Source organism: Eurosta solidaginis, chromosome 3 (genome assembly GCF_040869045.1).
Source record: "Eurosta solidaginis isolate ZX-2024a chromosome 3, ASM4086904v1, whole genome shotgun sequence".
NCBI lineage: Eukaryota > Metazoa > Arthropoda > Insecta > Diptera > Tephritidae > Eurosta > Eurosta solidaginis.
This window is the reverse complement of record NC_090321.1, coordinates 180,189,256-180,206,699: the sequence shown is the minus strand read 5'-3', so window position 1 is coordinate 180,206,699 and position 17,444 is coordinate 180,189,256. Positions and strand designations below refer to the sequence as shown.

At 34.6% G+C, this 17,444-nt stretch overlaps 2 protein-coding genes across 12 annotated transcripts in view; one reads left to right on the top strand and one right to left on the bottom strand.

The window, feature by feature from the left end:
• NaCP60E (Na channel protein 60E) overlaps positions 1-17,444 on the top strand; it is a 641,026-nt gene that overhangs the window by 433,560 nt on the left and 190,022 nt on the right. The window lies entirely within an intron of this gene.
• The window catches only part of Tpc2 (Thiamine pyrophosphate carrier protein 2), a 535,063-nt gene that overhangs the window by 433,969 nt on the left and 83,650 nt on the right, over positions 1-17,444 (bottom strand). Inside the window, exon 2 of one of the 10 annotated variants that reach the window (XM_067774085.1) lies at positions 12,376-12,690. The exons of 8 other annotated variants lie outside the window; for them this stretch is intronic. The gene's annotated coding sequence lies outside the window, so the exon portion shown is untranslated. Of the gene's footprint in view, positions 1-12,375; positions 12,691-17,444 lie in introns of those variants that run through there. One more of the 10 variants, XM_067774089.1, reaches the window with a different exon arrangement.

The following is a 17,444-nucleotide window of genomic DNA, read 5'->3' as shown; positions in this document are numbered from 1 at the left end:
GAAATTTTCGATATCGAAAAAGTGGGCGTGGTTATGGTCCGATTTCGTTCATTTTAAATAGCGATCTGAGATGAGTGCTCAGGAACCTACATACCAAATTTCATCAATTTACCTCAAAATTTACTCAAGTTATCGTGTTAACGGACGGACGGACGGACGGACATGGCTCAATCAAATTTTTTTTCGATCCTGATTATTTTGATATATGGAAGTCTATATCTATCACGATTCCTTTATACCTGTACAACCAACCGTTATCCAATCAAACTTAATATACTCTGTGAGCTCTGCTCAACTGAGTATAAAAAAAAAATTTTAAATAGATGTGCAAAGAATTCGCAATGGTTTTTTCTTTCGACTATTAGAAAATACTTGGGACTATAGCATATGTATCATTTGGCGCGGGTACACGCGGGTACATATAACTTTTCCCTTTCTAAAATTAAAAATGTAGGTAAAAAGTACATTTTCTTCCTAATAACGGAATCTTAAAAATATTATAATTGCGAAAAGATTACTATTAAAAAATTCAACTTACCTTCTAGCTTAGAATCCATCACAAAATTATGTAAAAGTGTTTAATTAAAAGTATTATGAAAAGTAATATTCAACACTATTTTTGTAAATTAATCAACGCAAATTACGGCCACTCCTGCATACTTACTTCAATTACTCAAGATATAATAAGCGAAAAAAAACAAATGTGTGCACAAATCCCGTTATTTTGTTGTTTTCTTTCATTTTCCATTACAATATTCTTGGAATAAAAACTCTGTTTTTGTCCAGCTAGCTTGTTCTACACGGAACACTGTGCGTCGGTGTATATTGTGATGCCCCTGCCATTGTCTAGGCCTACTTCCCATTCCTCCCTTGAGGGATATCGTATGTTCTGAACCTGGAAGTCCAAAACCCCTGTGATGTGGTCTGTTTTGGATGTTAAGTCGGTTATTATTCCGTCCAATTGCCCCTTCGTCATATCGTCCAGAAGTTAATATACTCTGTGGGCAAAGCACACTGAGTATACAACTTAATAGCACTAGCAGGCGCATCAACAACAACAATTAAAAAATCCTAAAACCTAAAATCTTAACACAAAACATTCAGTGCTAGACTTCAGTTGTGCTTACTTAGCTTAAGAAGTATATAACATTACAACTGTCACTTACGTATTGTCGTATGTAAAATTTGGATTTATAAAACTTTTAAGCCAAGTTAACGAGCACCAAACTACTGCAGCCGCCAAAGGGAGTTAAGCATTTAGGCGTATCAATAAACAAAATATTTAAAATGTGCCTCTTAGTTCGACTACTTCGAAAAAATTTCTAAAATTAAAAGAAAAAAATTTATTTCAGCACTCTGTAAAATATTAGTTTTTTAAACGGTTTTATTTAGCTTGACTTGACAGGCCGGGCGGCACGAATTTTGTAATTAAAATTTAAGTAACTTTCCGATAAGCTACAAGCTTCAAACTTGAAATATAGTTCAGAACCCGATGACATTGCAATAATAAGAAAAAAACTCCGACATATTCATGTATGTATTGTGTGCCAAATATGGACCAAATCGGACCACAAATACGATTTTTGTGAATATCTCGATGTTTGCGCCACCTAGCGGCGATTTTTTTCATAGGTCGCTTTCTATTTTTGTATGTATTATGTGTTCCAAATATGAGCCAAATCGGACCACAAATACGATTTCTGTGAATATCTCGATCCTTGAGCCACCTAGCGGCGATATTTTTCATAGGTCGCTTTATATTCTTGTATGTATTATGTGTTCCAAATATTTACCAAATCGGATCACAAATACGATTTTTGTGAATATCTCGATCTTTGCGACACCTAGCGTCGATTTGTTTTTTTCGTAGGTCGCTTTCTATTCTTGTATATATTATGTGTTCCAAATATGAGCCAAATCGGACCACAAAAACGATTTTTGTGAATATCTCCATCCTTGCGCCACCTAGCGGCGATTTTTTTCTTACTATTGCATTGTCATCGGGTTCTGAACTATATTCCAAGTTTCAAGCTTGTAGCTTCTCCTCCATTTGAATCTTGATATATATTTTTTTCCAGTTGTTTTACTTTTTTTAGCGTTTTTATTATTTTTATACTCAGTTGAGCAGAGCTCACAGAGTATATTAAGTTTGATTGGATAACGGTTGGTTGTACATATATAAAGGAATCGAGATAGATATAGACTTCCATATATCAAAATAATCAGGATCGAAAAAAAATTTGATTGAGCCATGTCCGTCCGTCCGTCCGTTAACACGATAACTTGAGTAAATTTTGAGGTATCTTGATGAAATTTGGTATGTAGGTTCCTGAGCACTCATCTCAGATCGCTATTTAAAATGAACGATATCGGACTATAACCACGCCCACTTTTTCGATATCGAAAATTTCGAAAAACCGAAAAAGTGCGATAATTCATTACAAAAGACCGATAAAGCGACGAAACTTGGTAGATGAGTTGAACTTATGACGCAAAATAGAAAATTAGTAAAATTTTGGACAATGGGCGTGGCACCGCCCACTTTTAAAAGAAGGTAATTTAAAACTTTTGCAAGCTGTAATTTGGCAGTCGTTGAAGATATCATGATGAAATTTGGCAGGAACGTTACTATTATTACTATATGTACGCTTAATAAAAATTAGCAAAATCGGAGAAGGATCACGCCCACTTTAAAAAAAATTTTTTTTTAAAGTAAAATTTAACCAAAAAATTTAATATCTTTACAGTATATAAGTAAATTATGTCAAGATTCAACTTCAGTAATGATATGGTGCAACAAAATACAAAAATAAAAGAAAATTTAAAAATGGGCGTGGCTCCGCCCTTCTTCATTTAATTTGTCTAGGATACTTTTAACGCCATAAGTCGAACAAAAATAAACCAATCCTTTTGAAATTTGGTAGGGGCATAGATTTTATGACGTTAACTGTTTTCTGTGAAAATGGGCGAACTCGGTTGATGTCACGCCCAGTTTTTAAACACAGTCGTCCGTCTGTCCTTCCGCATGGCCGTTAACACGATAACTTGAGCAAAAATCGATATATCTTTACCAAACTCAGTTCACGTACTTATCTGAACCCACTTTATCTTGGTATGAAAAATGAAAGAAATCCGACTATGACCACGCCCACTTTTTCGATATCGAAAATTACGAAAAATGAAAAATGCCATAATTCTATACCAAATACGAAAAAAGGGATGAAATATGGTAAGGTAATTGGATTGTTTTATTGACGCGAAATATAACTTTAGAAAAAACTTTATAAAATGGTTGTGACACCTACCATATTAAGTAGAAGAAAATGAAAAAGTTCTGCAGGGCGAAATAAAAAACCCTTAAAATCTTGGCAGGTATTACATATATAAATAAATTAGCGGTATCCAACAGATGATGTTCTGGGTCACCCTGGTCCACATTTTGGTCGATATCTGGAAAACGCCTTCACATATACAACTACCACCACTCCCTTTTAAAACTCTCATTAATACCTTTAATTTGATACCCATATCGTACAAACGCATTCTAGAGTAAACCCTGATCCACCTTTATGGCTATATCCCTAAATGGCGTCCACCTATAGAACTATGGCCCACTCCCTCACAAAATACTCTTTAATGCCTTTCATTTGATACACATGTCATACAAACACATTCCAGGGTTTCCCTCAGTTCATTTTCCTACATGGTTATTTTCCCTTATGTTGTCACCATAGCTCTCACCTGAGTATGTAATGTTCGGTTACACCCGAACTTAACCTTCCTTCTTGTTTGTTTTATAAATTTTTTTTCAGTTATCCTAAAATAACTTATAATTTAAATTTATATCTTCAAACACGAAAACATATTAGATTTTTTCGCTTTATTTATCTTTTTAATTTGTATATGCAAATAAAATTTGCACGTGCATTTGCCAAGCTAACGCACAGGCCAGAGGGCGATGACGTACTTCTGTGGTGTCCGATCAGGATAAGAATTGGATTTTTCCCATCAAATGTGTACTAAGTAAAATGTACACAGAATCCAGCATCCTGCCGACGCCCTTAGATTATATGAGGCATACCCAATGTTGGTCACATCGGTCGTGTTCAATTTGAGACGGTGACATCCGATCCTCTTCATGTGCTCCTCGATGTCCGGGAAAAGGCCCTAAGAGCTATAAGCGCTGCATTTTCTCGTAGTGATATCTAGGGAGGCTTTGATTCCTTTGACATTTTGGGGCATTTCTTATTAGTAATTTTGTAATAATATTATTATGCCAATTGCTATTGGTATAAAAATTAACTATTGTTTTTTATCTGTAAATGTTGTCAGTAAAAACACAAATGGATTTTCTAGAAATTTATATTTTTTTGCAATCTGCGAAACGTCATAACAGCAATAAAGAATATTTATTGTATAAACCATTTGATGGTACGAAGGCCTACGGAAAAGACTAGCGACGAAATAGTTATACTTTTCCTCTATAAAAGAAATTTCAGGTTCCATATTTTTGCATGTTTTTTAACCCATTTATTCTGCCTTTTGCTTTCAAACATTTTTCATTTATTTGCATTATTTTAACATTTTTCAAACTTCACATGAAAAATTAATTTGCAAACAATAAATCTGTTTGCCTGCATAAAACAAAAATTCCAAGCAAGTAACTCTTGCTACTTAAAACTAAAATGAATTATTATATTACGAAATGCGCACGATAAAGAGGTTTTTACACTTTTTTTTGTAAAACAAACAACAACACTAATACACTCACATAGTAATGCACACCAATGGCCACTATGGCAGCGATAAAGTATGTATAAATAATTAAAACAAAAAGAACATTAACGAAACAGCCAGAAAAATTAGCACAACGTATATAGTTAACATACAGAAAATAACAAAATAAAAAACTATATACAAACAACAAAAACAACGTAAGAGCTAATTAACATTTTCACTTTAAAAGACCAACGTCAGTCAGGCACAACAGGACGTAAACGCAACATGACAATATCACGGGTATGAATGTATGCGAGAAAGGCATTAAAATCTACAAACACACACACGCATACATAGCATGCTTACTATTTAAGTGTGCGTGACAAAGGAAATGTAAATTTGCACACGCGAAATTTTTAAAACCCAGAATTTATGTGCCTAGTTTTTTGAATACAAAATAAATGGAAGAAATGGCAAAAAAAGCGAATGTGCTAAAAACGTGCAAAATAAATGCAACTGTTTCATGTTGCTAAGCACTAACTATGCGCAGGAGAGTGGGGGAGACAGTTTGAGAGGCGATTGACGGAGTTAACTTGCCTGGGCTAAATACGCAATGAAGCTATTTAAAATTTAAAAAAACTCATTTTTTTGAAGTGCTTTTCGCGTTAAATGTTTCAAACATAGGAAATTTTCCAAGCAGAAAAACAACGCACAGCACTGTATTGCTAGCTGTGGACAAGCTGACAAATCATTAAACATTTTCGTATATATTAACAAGCGTCGAATATGAAGCACGGCCCTTTCAATTGCTGCCTTTCGCACGTCGTAAGCCATAAGAACAAATGAATTCAAAAGAAAAAAAAAACATCGAGAATATGCAGCAAATTCATATGCAAATTATATAATTAGTTATGCTAATTACTTTGTATGGTAGCTGTGGTACGAAAAGTAACAGTAACAGGAGCTACCGTTGTTGGGGCGGTGGACGCGCAGTAGCCAGGCGATAAATGTGTTAGTACGAATATCCTTTTAATGTAACAAAAGGTAATGAGCAACATGTTGTCAAGTGCCAAGTGAGTCGATAATGCGCCAAGAAAGGCGTAAACTGCCGGTTGATTTTTTTTTTTCATTTATTGAAAAAGAAAATAAAGAAATTTAATTTTTGTTTTGAGAAGTTTTTTTATTTGGTTTTGTTTTTACTTTTTTCCTTTTAATATTTCGAATTATAAAAAAATGCGTTTTTCGTTTATTGTTTTGTTAACATTTTTGTGTGTTATTGTTGCAGTCCTTTAAGACGATCTCCCAGCGAGATTGAAATATATTGGGATTTTGTCAAAACAAAGATGTTTCATTATATCGGACTAAAATAATCTGCAAAACTACATTTTTTTCTTTCATTTTTTACTTAATTCTTTAAACTTTTTTTTTACTTTTTACGGTTTTTCCCATTTTTCATTACTTTTTGTCTTTTTTCTTTTGAATTTTTTGAATATGGGAAAAATTTGTTTAGTTTCAATTTTATAAAAAAAATAAAATTTCTACCACTCACTTTCCTTAATATTTCTTTACTTTACGTTTTTAAAATTCCGTTTTTTTTCTCTTTTATCTATCATAAAAACGAAAAAAATTTTGTTTGCATATTTAAAATTTTTCGTAACTAGTTTTTATTTCGTGTTTTTGGTTTTTAATTTTTTTATTTTAATTTTCTCTTGGCTTTACGCTTTTAATTTTTTTTTTAACTTTTTCTTTAAGTTGCAAAAAGGAAAACAAGTATTTTTTAATCAAACGTTCATTGGGGATATTTTTTTTTACTCTTTTTATACTCAGCTGAGCAGAGCTCACAGAGTATATTAATTGTGTTCGTATAACGGTATCCCCTAACGGCATAAACTATTCGAGATAAATATAGACTTCTATATATCAAAATGATCTGGGCGAAAAAAGAAATTCATTCAGCCATGTCCGTCCGTCCGTCTGTCCGTAAACACGATAACTTGAGTAAATTTTGAAGTAAAAAATAAAAACAATTGGAAGTATTTTAATGAAATTTGGTACGTAAGTTCCTGGGCACTCATCTCAGATCGCTATTTAAAATGAACGAATTCGGACTATAACCACGCCCATTTTTTCGATATGGAAAATTTCGAAAAACCGAAAAAGTGCGATAATTCATTACCAAAGACGGATACAGGGATGAAACTTGGTAGTGAGTTGAACTTATGACGCAGAATAGAAAGTTAGTAAAATTTTGGACAATGGGCGTGGCACCGCCCACTTTTAAAAGGTCATTTAAAAGTTTTGCAAGCTGTAATTTGGCAGCTGAGTATGTAATGCTCCGTTACACCCGAACTTAGCCTTCCTTGCTTGTTTGTTTTATACTTTTTATTTTTTTAAAATTATTTTTTTTATAAATGTTTAAAAAAATTACATATTCAAAATTTTTCTTAAGAAAATTATTATTACAATTTTTTTTCTGGTTTAACCGTTTTTAGGTGTTTTCTTTTTTTTTTTTTTAGGAAAATAAAATAAAATCTTTTCATTTTAATGTTTATTTAATACAATTTTACAACTCGTTAAAAAAAGTTGCATTTGCTTTTTTTTGTTTCATGTTAGCTTTATGAACTTTTTTTCATAAACATATCATAATTTCTTTTATATATTTCTTTATCAAGTTTTTTTTTATTTTTTATCTTTTTACTTCTTAAATACTTTTACTTTTTTAATTATCTTAAAAAAAACTAAATTTTTTTAATTAAAATTTTGTTCATAGCTACATAAAATCATGACACTTTGCACAAGCGTTCTACATCCGATCAATGATGCATGAAAATTGTGCTATTAATTTTAAGGGTTGGCTGGGAAACACCATTGCATGTAATCCCCCTCAAAAACAAGAGCCACACATATGTACATAACATGACAACAACAAAATCTTTACCATAATGCCACGTTTCTAGCATATTCGTCCAAGGAATATTAAGGGAGTAACGGTAAATTTGCTGCACTAAAGTGCACACCATTTTGTATGAATTCTATGTAAAACTCATTTGTTTAAAGTGTTTTATATGTAAGTACAAATATTTGCGGCCAACAATTCGGCTTCTTGACAAATGATCACATACACACAGCCTTATACATAGAATTATTACAGTTATGTGTTCATGTCTACTATGAGGCCTCATATGTCATATTTGAATATGATCATCAAGGGCATTAATAAATCATATTTAAGTAGTGGTTTTAGCAGAAGTGGGTTAATTTAAACAATTTGCTGGAAAGATTGCGCAAGTAGAGCTTATAAAAGAGCTTTTACGGGTGTTGGTTTAGGACGTGAAGTGGCTTCAAAAAGCTATTAAGGGTAAATTCATATGGTTTTTTAATTAGCTAGCTTTAGTCAATCCTAAGGCGGAAGTACAAAAATACGCAGAAATTTTTTATTTATTTCTTAATGCCTTAAATCTGCTTAAAATGCTAAAGCATATATGAGGAATTCCAAACCGAAACGCACTAAGTGACTCATAACAAATTCCTGGAATAAATATAATAAAAGAGTGCCCACTCTTTAATGGAGGCAATTTTCAAATACAATTACAATTACGTAAGAACGCACATACAGCCAAAAAAATCAAATTTTTTGGACAACTAGATTTAAAGTTAAGACAATAGTGGTTTGTAATTATTGCGTTTTGTCTGAAAAAATTTTTTTGTTGCATTTTTGCATGAATGTTTTTGGATTTTGAGCACACTGCTGTGAATTCTACTTATTCTTTATAGAATGAAAGTCCTTAGTTTAGCAATACAAGTTTTGTCACATAAGTACTCCAACATAAATTACGCTTAGCTCCAGCTTTGCTTGTGAGAAATTCATTAATAATTTATTTGGATTTTTTGGAAAGTTCTCGCCTAGAGGTGCTCCTTGGAGTACACAGAAGAATTATTCCGAGATGAAGGAGTATTCGGGACTGAATTAAGTCATCCTAACATAGGACATGGCAATGCAAATCGGATCACATTTTTTATACTCAGCGTGCTTTGCACACAGAGTATATTAACTTTTATTGGATAACGGTTGGTTGTACAGGTAAAAAGGAATCGAGATAGATATAGACTTCCATATATCAAAATCATCAGTGTCGAAAAAAAATTTGATTTAGCCATGTCCGTCCGTCCGTCCGTCTGTCCGTTAACACGATAACTTGAGTAAATATTGAGATATCTTCACCAAATTTGGTACACGAGCTTATCTGGACCCAGAATAGATTGGTATTGAAAATGAGCGAAATCGAATGATAACCACGCCCACTTTATATATATAACATTTTGGAAAACACAAAAAACCTGATTATTTAGTAAATAATACACCTATAATGTTGAAATTTGACGTGTGGACTGATATTGAGACTCTTGATAAAAATTTTAAAAAATTTTTTACATGGGCATGGCACCGCCCGCTTGTGATAAAATCAATTTTTCAGATATTATTAATCATAAATCAAAGATCTTTAAACCTATCGTAACAAAATTCGGCAGAAAGTTTGTCTTTGCTATAAGGAATGCTTTGAAGAAAAATTAACGAAATCGGTTAAGGAGCACGCCCACCTTTATATAAAAGATTTTTAAAAGGGTCGTGGACGAATAAAATAAGCTATATCTTTGCAAAAAAGAGTTTTGTATCAATGGTATTTCATTTCCCAAGTGGATTTATAACAATAAACAGAAAAAACTTCAAATTTTAAAAAATGGGCGTGGCACGGCCCCTTTTATGACTAAGCAATTTTCTATGTTTCGGGAGCCATAACTCGAAGAAAAATTAACGGATCGTAATTAAATTGTGTACACATATTTTCCTTATAGCAGAAAATAGTTCTAGTAAAAATGGACGGCATCGGTTAAAGACCACGGCAACTTAGATATAAAATAAGTTTAAAAGGGTCGTAAACTAGAATAATAAGCTATAACTTAGCAAAAAATAGTTTTGAATCAATGATATTTCACTTATCAACTTTTACTGTAAGAGGAAATGGGGAGACAATTTTTTTTTAAACGGCCGGTGCCACGTTTTATGTAGAAAAGTAATTTATCTGAAATTAAATGTGCAATTGAAGCTCACGCTGAGTATATAATGTTCGGTTACACCCGAACTTAGACACCTTTAGTTGTTATAAGTATGGGGTTCACTTGAGATGTACTCGTATACTCTTTAAATGTTCCTGAAGTACTCCATAAAACGTCCTTAAGGCATATACTTCTACCCCACAACTTATTCTTTGTTTATATAGCCATCACGCGCTACTTTGTATGTGTAGAGCTTTGAATAAAATAAAGTTTACTTTTATTTTTGGGTTGCTTAAAACCAATTATATATTCAACACTGCGAACTACAAAGAAGTTTTCGAATCTAGTTACATTTTGGATTATATAGCGTTAACGAGTTTTTTTACCTCTGTATTAAAGATCTCATCAGCAGCTCCCCTTTGATATCCATATTGTACAAATACAATTAAAAATTCCCGGGTCCATGTTTTGGGTTTCAAGGCCTTAGTGGTCTAGGGGTTTGGAATATATTCTTAGTTTTAGGTTAGACCTCAGCTGATGCAGCAGTGAAAGCTTCCTTCAATTCTGTGCAGTGGTTTCTGAGTAATAGACAGAAACATTTTTTAAAACTGCTGATTTGGGTTCAGCGTGTAAATACCCCTACTATCAACTTTTCTGAAATATCTTCAATATACCGACATCGAATTGTTAGAATTTGGCTGTACTTTTGTATTGATAATAAAATTGTCTATTAAAACAAGCAAGGAAGTCTAAGTTCGGGTGAAACCGAACATTACATACCCAGCTGTACACTTGAAATGCTGTTATTGTTTGTTTTGTGTGCTTAATAGTGTTACAAGGCTGCGCAATAATACATATACATATGGTTCTATTATGAACTAATTTTCGTTTAAAAGAAGCAAAAAGAATACAGAGGCTAACACCAATGACCTTGAGCGGGTAATAATGCAGTTTTCCTTCAGATATGGGTATTTCCCTACTGTTTACAAGTAAGTATATACAAAAAAAGTATAAAAAGGGCAGGGTTATTAACGAAATTTTCGAACTTTTACTAGAAATAGCTTATTACCTGCATCTACGCACTTTTACAAAATCTTTTATATAAAAGAAGGCGATTTAACCGATTTAGTCCATTTTTACTGAAAATATTTCCTGTTAAAAGGCAAGAGCTAAATGTAAGCCGCAAGTTTAAGTTGGCTGATCACTGCAGTGTATTCTAAGCGGAAGTTGCTGCGATTAAGGATGCGATGGATGAAATGCTATCCAGTGCTACTACGGTTAAGGAATTTAACATCTACTCTGATAGCCAAGCGGCTATAAAGGCCTTGAGCTCAACTACAGTGCGATCGAGGGTGGTCTGGGAGTGCCTGACCTCACTTGCGATTGCATCGAATTATTTTACAATTAAGATTATCTGGATCCCGGGCCATAGTGATATTCCGGGTAACTGTGAAGCGGATCTCTTAGCCAGAACTAGGCGAAAGTATTTTGGTCGCGACTCACTTGGAGCTATCCAAGGTTGAGATCGGTATCATTCGGAATTTTATCGTTGCTACCCAACGATTCTCTAAGTAGTTATATCTACGTCACCGTTAGCTTATTATATGTGGTATCACAACGGACCTTCATGTTGTCCAAGTGATCTTCCCCCAACAGGGAAGCTACCACCCAACCTAACCTAACCTAAGAGGCGTGGTCTTTAGCCGATCTCGTCCATTTTATCTAGAAATATTTCCTGATATAGGGAAAATTTGTGTACCCAATTTTATTACGATCCGTTTTTCCTATTTATTGTTATAAATCCACTTGGGAAATGAAATACCATTGATATAAAGATCTTTTTTTTTTTTTTCGTCCACGACCGTTTTAAAAATATTTTATATAAAAGTGGGCGTGGTCCTTAACCGATTTCGTTAATTTTTCTTCAACGCATTCCTTACAGTAAAGGCAAACTCTCTGCCGAATTTTGTTACGATAGGTTTAACGATTTTTGATTTATGATTAATGATATTTGTAAAATTATTTTTATCGCAAGTGGGCGGTGCCACGCCCATTTTAAAAAATGTTTTCAAATTTTTATCAAGAGTCTCAATATCAGTCCACACGTCAAATTTCAACATTCTAGGTGTATTATTTACTAAATAATCAGGTTTTTTGTGTTTTCCAAAATGTTTTATATATAAAAAGTGGGCGTGGTTATCATCCGATTTCGCTCATTTTCTATACCAATCTATTCTGGGTCCAGGTAAGCTCGTGTACCAAATTTGGTGAAGATATCTCAATATTTACTCAAGTTGTCGTGTTAACGGACAGACGGACACGGCTCAATCAAATTTTTTTTCGACACTGATGATTTTGATATATGGAAGTCTATATCCATCTCGATTCCTTTATACCTGTACAACCAACCGTTATCCAATCAAAGTTATAATACCCTGTGTACAAGTACAACGGGGTATAAAAATGGAAAAATTGTATAAACTTATAAATAAAGTACGTTTCCTATATATATTTTTTGAAATGCTTTAATATTTTCTGTTTTTTACTTTTCATAAATATATTTTAGAAAGTGCATTTAAATCCCAGCCATGTCTTACTTACTTACTTAATTGACGCTTAACCGTGTAAACGGTTATGGTCGTCCAACAAGGCGCGCCAGTCCTTCCACGGAGTGGGGGCCGCCCTCTACTTCTGCTTCCATAGGCGGGTTTCGATAGAAAAACTTTCTTGGCCGGGGCGTCATCTTTCATTCGTATAACATGGCCTAACCAGCGCAGCCGCTGCGTTTTAATTCCCTGAACTATGTTGATGTCTGCGTAGAGCTCGTACAGCATTGTTAAATTTTCTTCGGTATTCGCGATCGCCAACGCGTAGAGGTCCATAAATCTTTCGACGAACTTTTCTCTCTCGCCTTATCTAAAAAACAAAAAAAATTGTGGTGCACTTATTGCGTTTTGGTTTAGAAGTCCTCCAATTTCAAACATCACCGATTCTACGAAAAGTTTTATATTTCTGACAATGACGGCTTTTAAAATTTTCTTCAAATTGTTTGTCATTTTAACATGGAAATTGCACTTACTGTGTACATATATTTGTTTCATTCATCACCGATCATTACAAATTAATCAGTAGTACATTTCATCGAAATTTCCTCAATTATTAAATATATAAAATTAAAATTTTCACACCAATACCACCACAAAATGCAATTTCACACACTACACGCATTGCGCAAAATTTATTTGCACTTTCACTGTCACAGCACCAACTGCATGAATTTCACCAATTCGGCGATAATGAGAAAAATTATGGTCCACAACTGCAACAACGGCAAATCAAAAGCAAATGATAATAACAACAAAAATGCGTGGAATTTCGTGCTTAAGTTGGTATTAATATTTTCCATGGTGTGTTATGAGGATTTTCCAGGCCACATTTACTTATGCGGTGCAATACATTTTAAAAATATGTATGTACATATATATATATGTATGTATTCTAAAAAGATTCATCATTGTACATATAAAACACATTATGAGAGTGTTCCTTTCATAGATACAACAACATTGCAAGCTCGTTCTTTAAATTATGCACTCTGAAAAGATTAGCATACTAGCAAGAAATGTCTTGCCTACATTTGGAATATGCTTCCCTCTTTATGGCTCTCTTCTTCTCTACCTTTAATTTTTCCATCCTAACCCTGCCCTTCTCCATTTCTTTTTTATAACTGTCCAACTCCCACACCTAATCTTCCCGCCGGTATGCTACACAAGTTTAGTGCCCGGTAAGAAGTATGTGCCTATATTTTAAACCAATCATCCGTTTAAGCAATTTTTCAAACTTTTTTCACCTACAATTAAAACCTCTCAATTTAATACGCTATTTTATAATTTTATTACGTTTTAATTTTTAACTTAACCGAACAAAAAGTATAAAGCATCAAATTTATTTAAAAAAACCGAGAAGCTTAAAAAATTTTAAAATGTAAAGTCTTATAAATTGTTGGTCTTAAAAGCAAAACCTAAAGTTTAAACTTGATGCTGAAAACCTTAAAATAAAAACTTTCATTTCTGAAAAGCGCCACAATCCTTATATTTGATACCTCAGTAGGTAGAGCACACTACTATGATGGCTCAATTGGAGTTGGTGATTCATAATCTAATACACTCCATTATCTTATCATTGTTACTCCCAATTACGTACCGAACCACTACTTCGGAGTGAAATATATAACATAAGGCTGTCCTCTACTTTGAATAAATCATCCAGATATCCGAAGAGTTCCAAGGTGGATATAGTTTTGATTTATTATAAACTCGATAGTATGATTCCACCTTGTTTTACTTTTTACATGCAAAAGGGACTAAGTATTCTCAATGTTGAGGACCACCACTTGGATTCCCCTTAGAGAGAGCCCTCTAAAAGTACGAACTATCAGGCACTGATGCACCTTAATCCGCATAAGAATATTCATTTAGCTCTTGGTGTCAGCATGATTTCCAGATGTTGACACGGCTGTTTGATTGGCTGAGTACTGCCTATCCGATAAGAGACAGCAGGTATGCCGTGATGCAGACGGCAATATTCCGCGGTTATTTCAGGTTATCATTACGCCTTTGAAACAATAGTTTAGACATTCAAAGATTGCTCTCGATTAAAACGCTGTCGAATTTAGGTATTTCCGTTTGACTATCAGAGTAAATATTGAATACCCGCAACCGTCAGAATAATGGATAGCACCCCATTCACTGCTTAATTAATGAAAGTGACCTCTAGTTGGAAGACTATGTAACGACTAGGCAGGCTGAATTTTCAGCTAACCTCAAACCAACCAAAAAATTGTCAATCTGCTGCCTTAGCTGGGGCCATGATTAATTTCTGAATTGTTGCCATCACAAGTAACCTACTCCCATAATCGAGTATAGTAAGAGCCTGGGTGTCTTCTCGTGATGGAACAAGTACTACTTTAGTTGGGTTGACAACCAGTCCGCGTAATTCGAGTTTCCCTACTTTCAGTCATAGGTTACTCAAGAACTTACTTACTGACCAATTGTTCAGTGCAGACTACACTTAGTTGATTTTAAACTCATATTTGTAGAGTAGGCTGCGAACCATTTCAACGTAAAAGAGAGGTCAGTATTACGAACGGTTTCGTTAAGCGTATTCCTTGTGATTGCTCTCTTATACAAAAAGATCTTAGAATTTTCCTACTATCATGCGGTGTCTTACGTTGCGACTTCCCTGTCAAGTCGACTATACTTAACACATTCCTTCGCCGCTCCAGCGTAACAACAGGGAGTCTGATCGAAACGGGCAAACCCATCTCTCCTCTATTCTTTGCCCCAAAACTTCTACTGATCGGATAATAAGAGCTTCGGAGCTTTAGACCCATCTAGGAACAGCACTAAGAAATCGACTCAGAATCAGTATCATTATACTCAGCTGAGCAGATCTCAAAGAGTATATTAATTTTGTTTGCATAACGGTACCCCGTAACGGCATAAACTAATCAAGATATATATAGACTTCTATATATCAAAATGATCTGGGCGAAAAAAGAAATTCATTCAGCCATGTCCGTCCGTCCGTCTGTCCGTAAACACGATAACTTTTGGGTAAATTTTGAAGTATCTTAATGAAATTTGGTATGTAAGTTCCTGGGCACTCATCTCAGATCGCTATTTAAAATCAACGAAAGCGGACTATAACCACGCCAACTTTTCCGATATCGAAAATTTCGAAAAACCGAAAAAGTGCGATAATTCATTACCAAAGACGGATAAAGCGATGAAACTTGGTAGGTGGGTTGACCTTATGACGCAGGATAGAAAGAACAGGCCCGAATATAATATATTTAGAGTCTGCTGATCTAATGTTCAGAATTCTAGTTTTTATGGATATTGCATTTCGCTTATTGAAAATTGCTTCAATTCCAAACCTTAGGCATAGGTTCTATATGGGAAATTATTTAAGGGCCTTGTCGGGCCTAGAGTTTTCGGAATTTCGCTTTGTCAGAACTCTGAGAGGCGGCATTATGATGGGCTCCCTCAAATTCTTAACGGATAAAGCATACCCAAATGTAAAAACAAAACCTGGATGTGGATGAGAGCTTTAAAAATGTTATTTAACTTTTTTTTGGACAACCCTAGTATACACACGAGAGTTATGCTACACTTTTAACCTGGCGAGCCACTAACGCCCAACACTAGCATAGGAATTTTCTGCCACCTCTTTAGCTATTTCACTATTCTTTTGTTTGCTGCTTAATATGAAATACATTTTCGGCATTTCAGTGGTTGACGTGTCGTTTTAGCCACAAATCATAACGAACATGCCATGGCTTTTGGCATTTTAGCTGTTGATGTATTTATTTAGGATTTCATTTTTGTTTTTGTTATTATTACTTTATTAATGCCACAACTCGTATTACTTTTTGTTGTACTCTTTGTCGCAAATGCCATGTTGCATGCAATAATAATCCAAAGTGCTGCCAATAAGTCCGCGAAACCACCAAACCCTACACTCAACCTCAACATTACCACCTCAGCCTGGAGGCAGTCAGCTACGAATTAGTTAGCCTGTTAGCCAGCTAGCAGCCAAATTGACCACTATAGGAAATAGTTGGCATACAATGCAGTCACACAATGACTTTGTTCAACATTTTGAAAGCATGTCTGTGCAACGGTTTCTAAGCTTGTCAAACAAAAAAAATGAAAATAACTGCATTTATAACTGAAACAATATTCCCATAATCCTATTGCCGCGAGTTTGACACTCAACTATTTGCTGTTTTCGCTTTTGTTTAAATTTTTAGGAAGCTTCCTGTTTGGTTTTCGGCGAAAACAAAATATACAAAACTTTTTGTCAAAAAATCACATAAATTATGACCGTTTCGTATAATTGTGCCGCAAGCGGATAAAAGCCAGAACGTGAAGCACATGTTGGCGGAAATTAAGTACGCAATGGTGGAAAATCCTATTAAACTCTACGTGAGTAGAAATGGCGGTGGATATTTTTTTAATAAATTCACTGGCAGACGCGTTCAGCTTCAGTAAATTGTTACTCGCCGCAGAGGCACCTGAGGAACTTCCTGTTGTCGTCTGAATTTGGCGTCCATAAAATTTATTGAGAAAGGCAGCGGGTTCGACCGTGTTTCGTAGAAGCTGGCTTGATCAAACGAGGGTTTAAGTAAGATAACTCGCCTTGATATTTGTAGCTTAGTGATTGTGCTCAGACATATTCAGGAGCTGAAGCTATATCCGTGGTAGGGCGCGCCGGTCGCAGAGTTAACTAAAATCCAAATCTCGTATCCGAATTGTACACTGTGCTTAGAACTCGCCAGGTAATAAATAAGACGTAACAAGTGCCTTTTTTAAATAGTAACCCTGGCCAAAATTTTAAGGGCTATGTTTTGAGGGCATGTACCTGAATTATTCAGACTGTTTTAGCTTCACGATACCACAAATCCTGGAGAAGATAGTCTGCAATGGCTGCGATCCCTGCAAGGCTAATAAAGCAAAAGCGTTGCGACACCACGGTCTTCGGCAGTTCCTCCTTCACAGGATTAGATAAAGAAGCAGTGGCCGCGGAAAATACGAAGTACTTACTGTCATCAAAGAAAGAATCGGCGCATTGGCACCTTGGCAGCGAAGTCATCGTCAAAACTCATG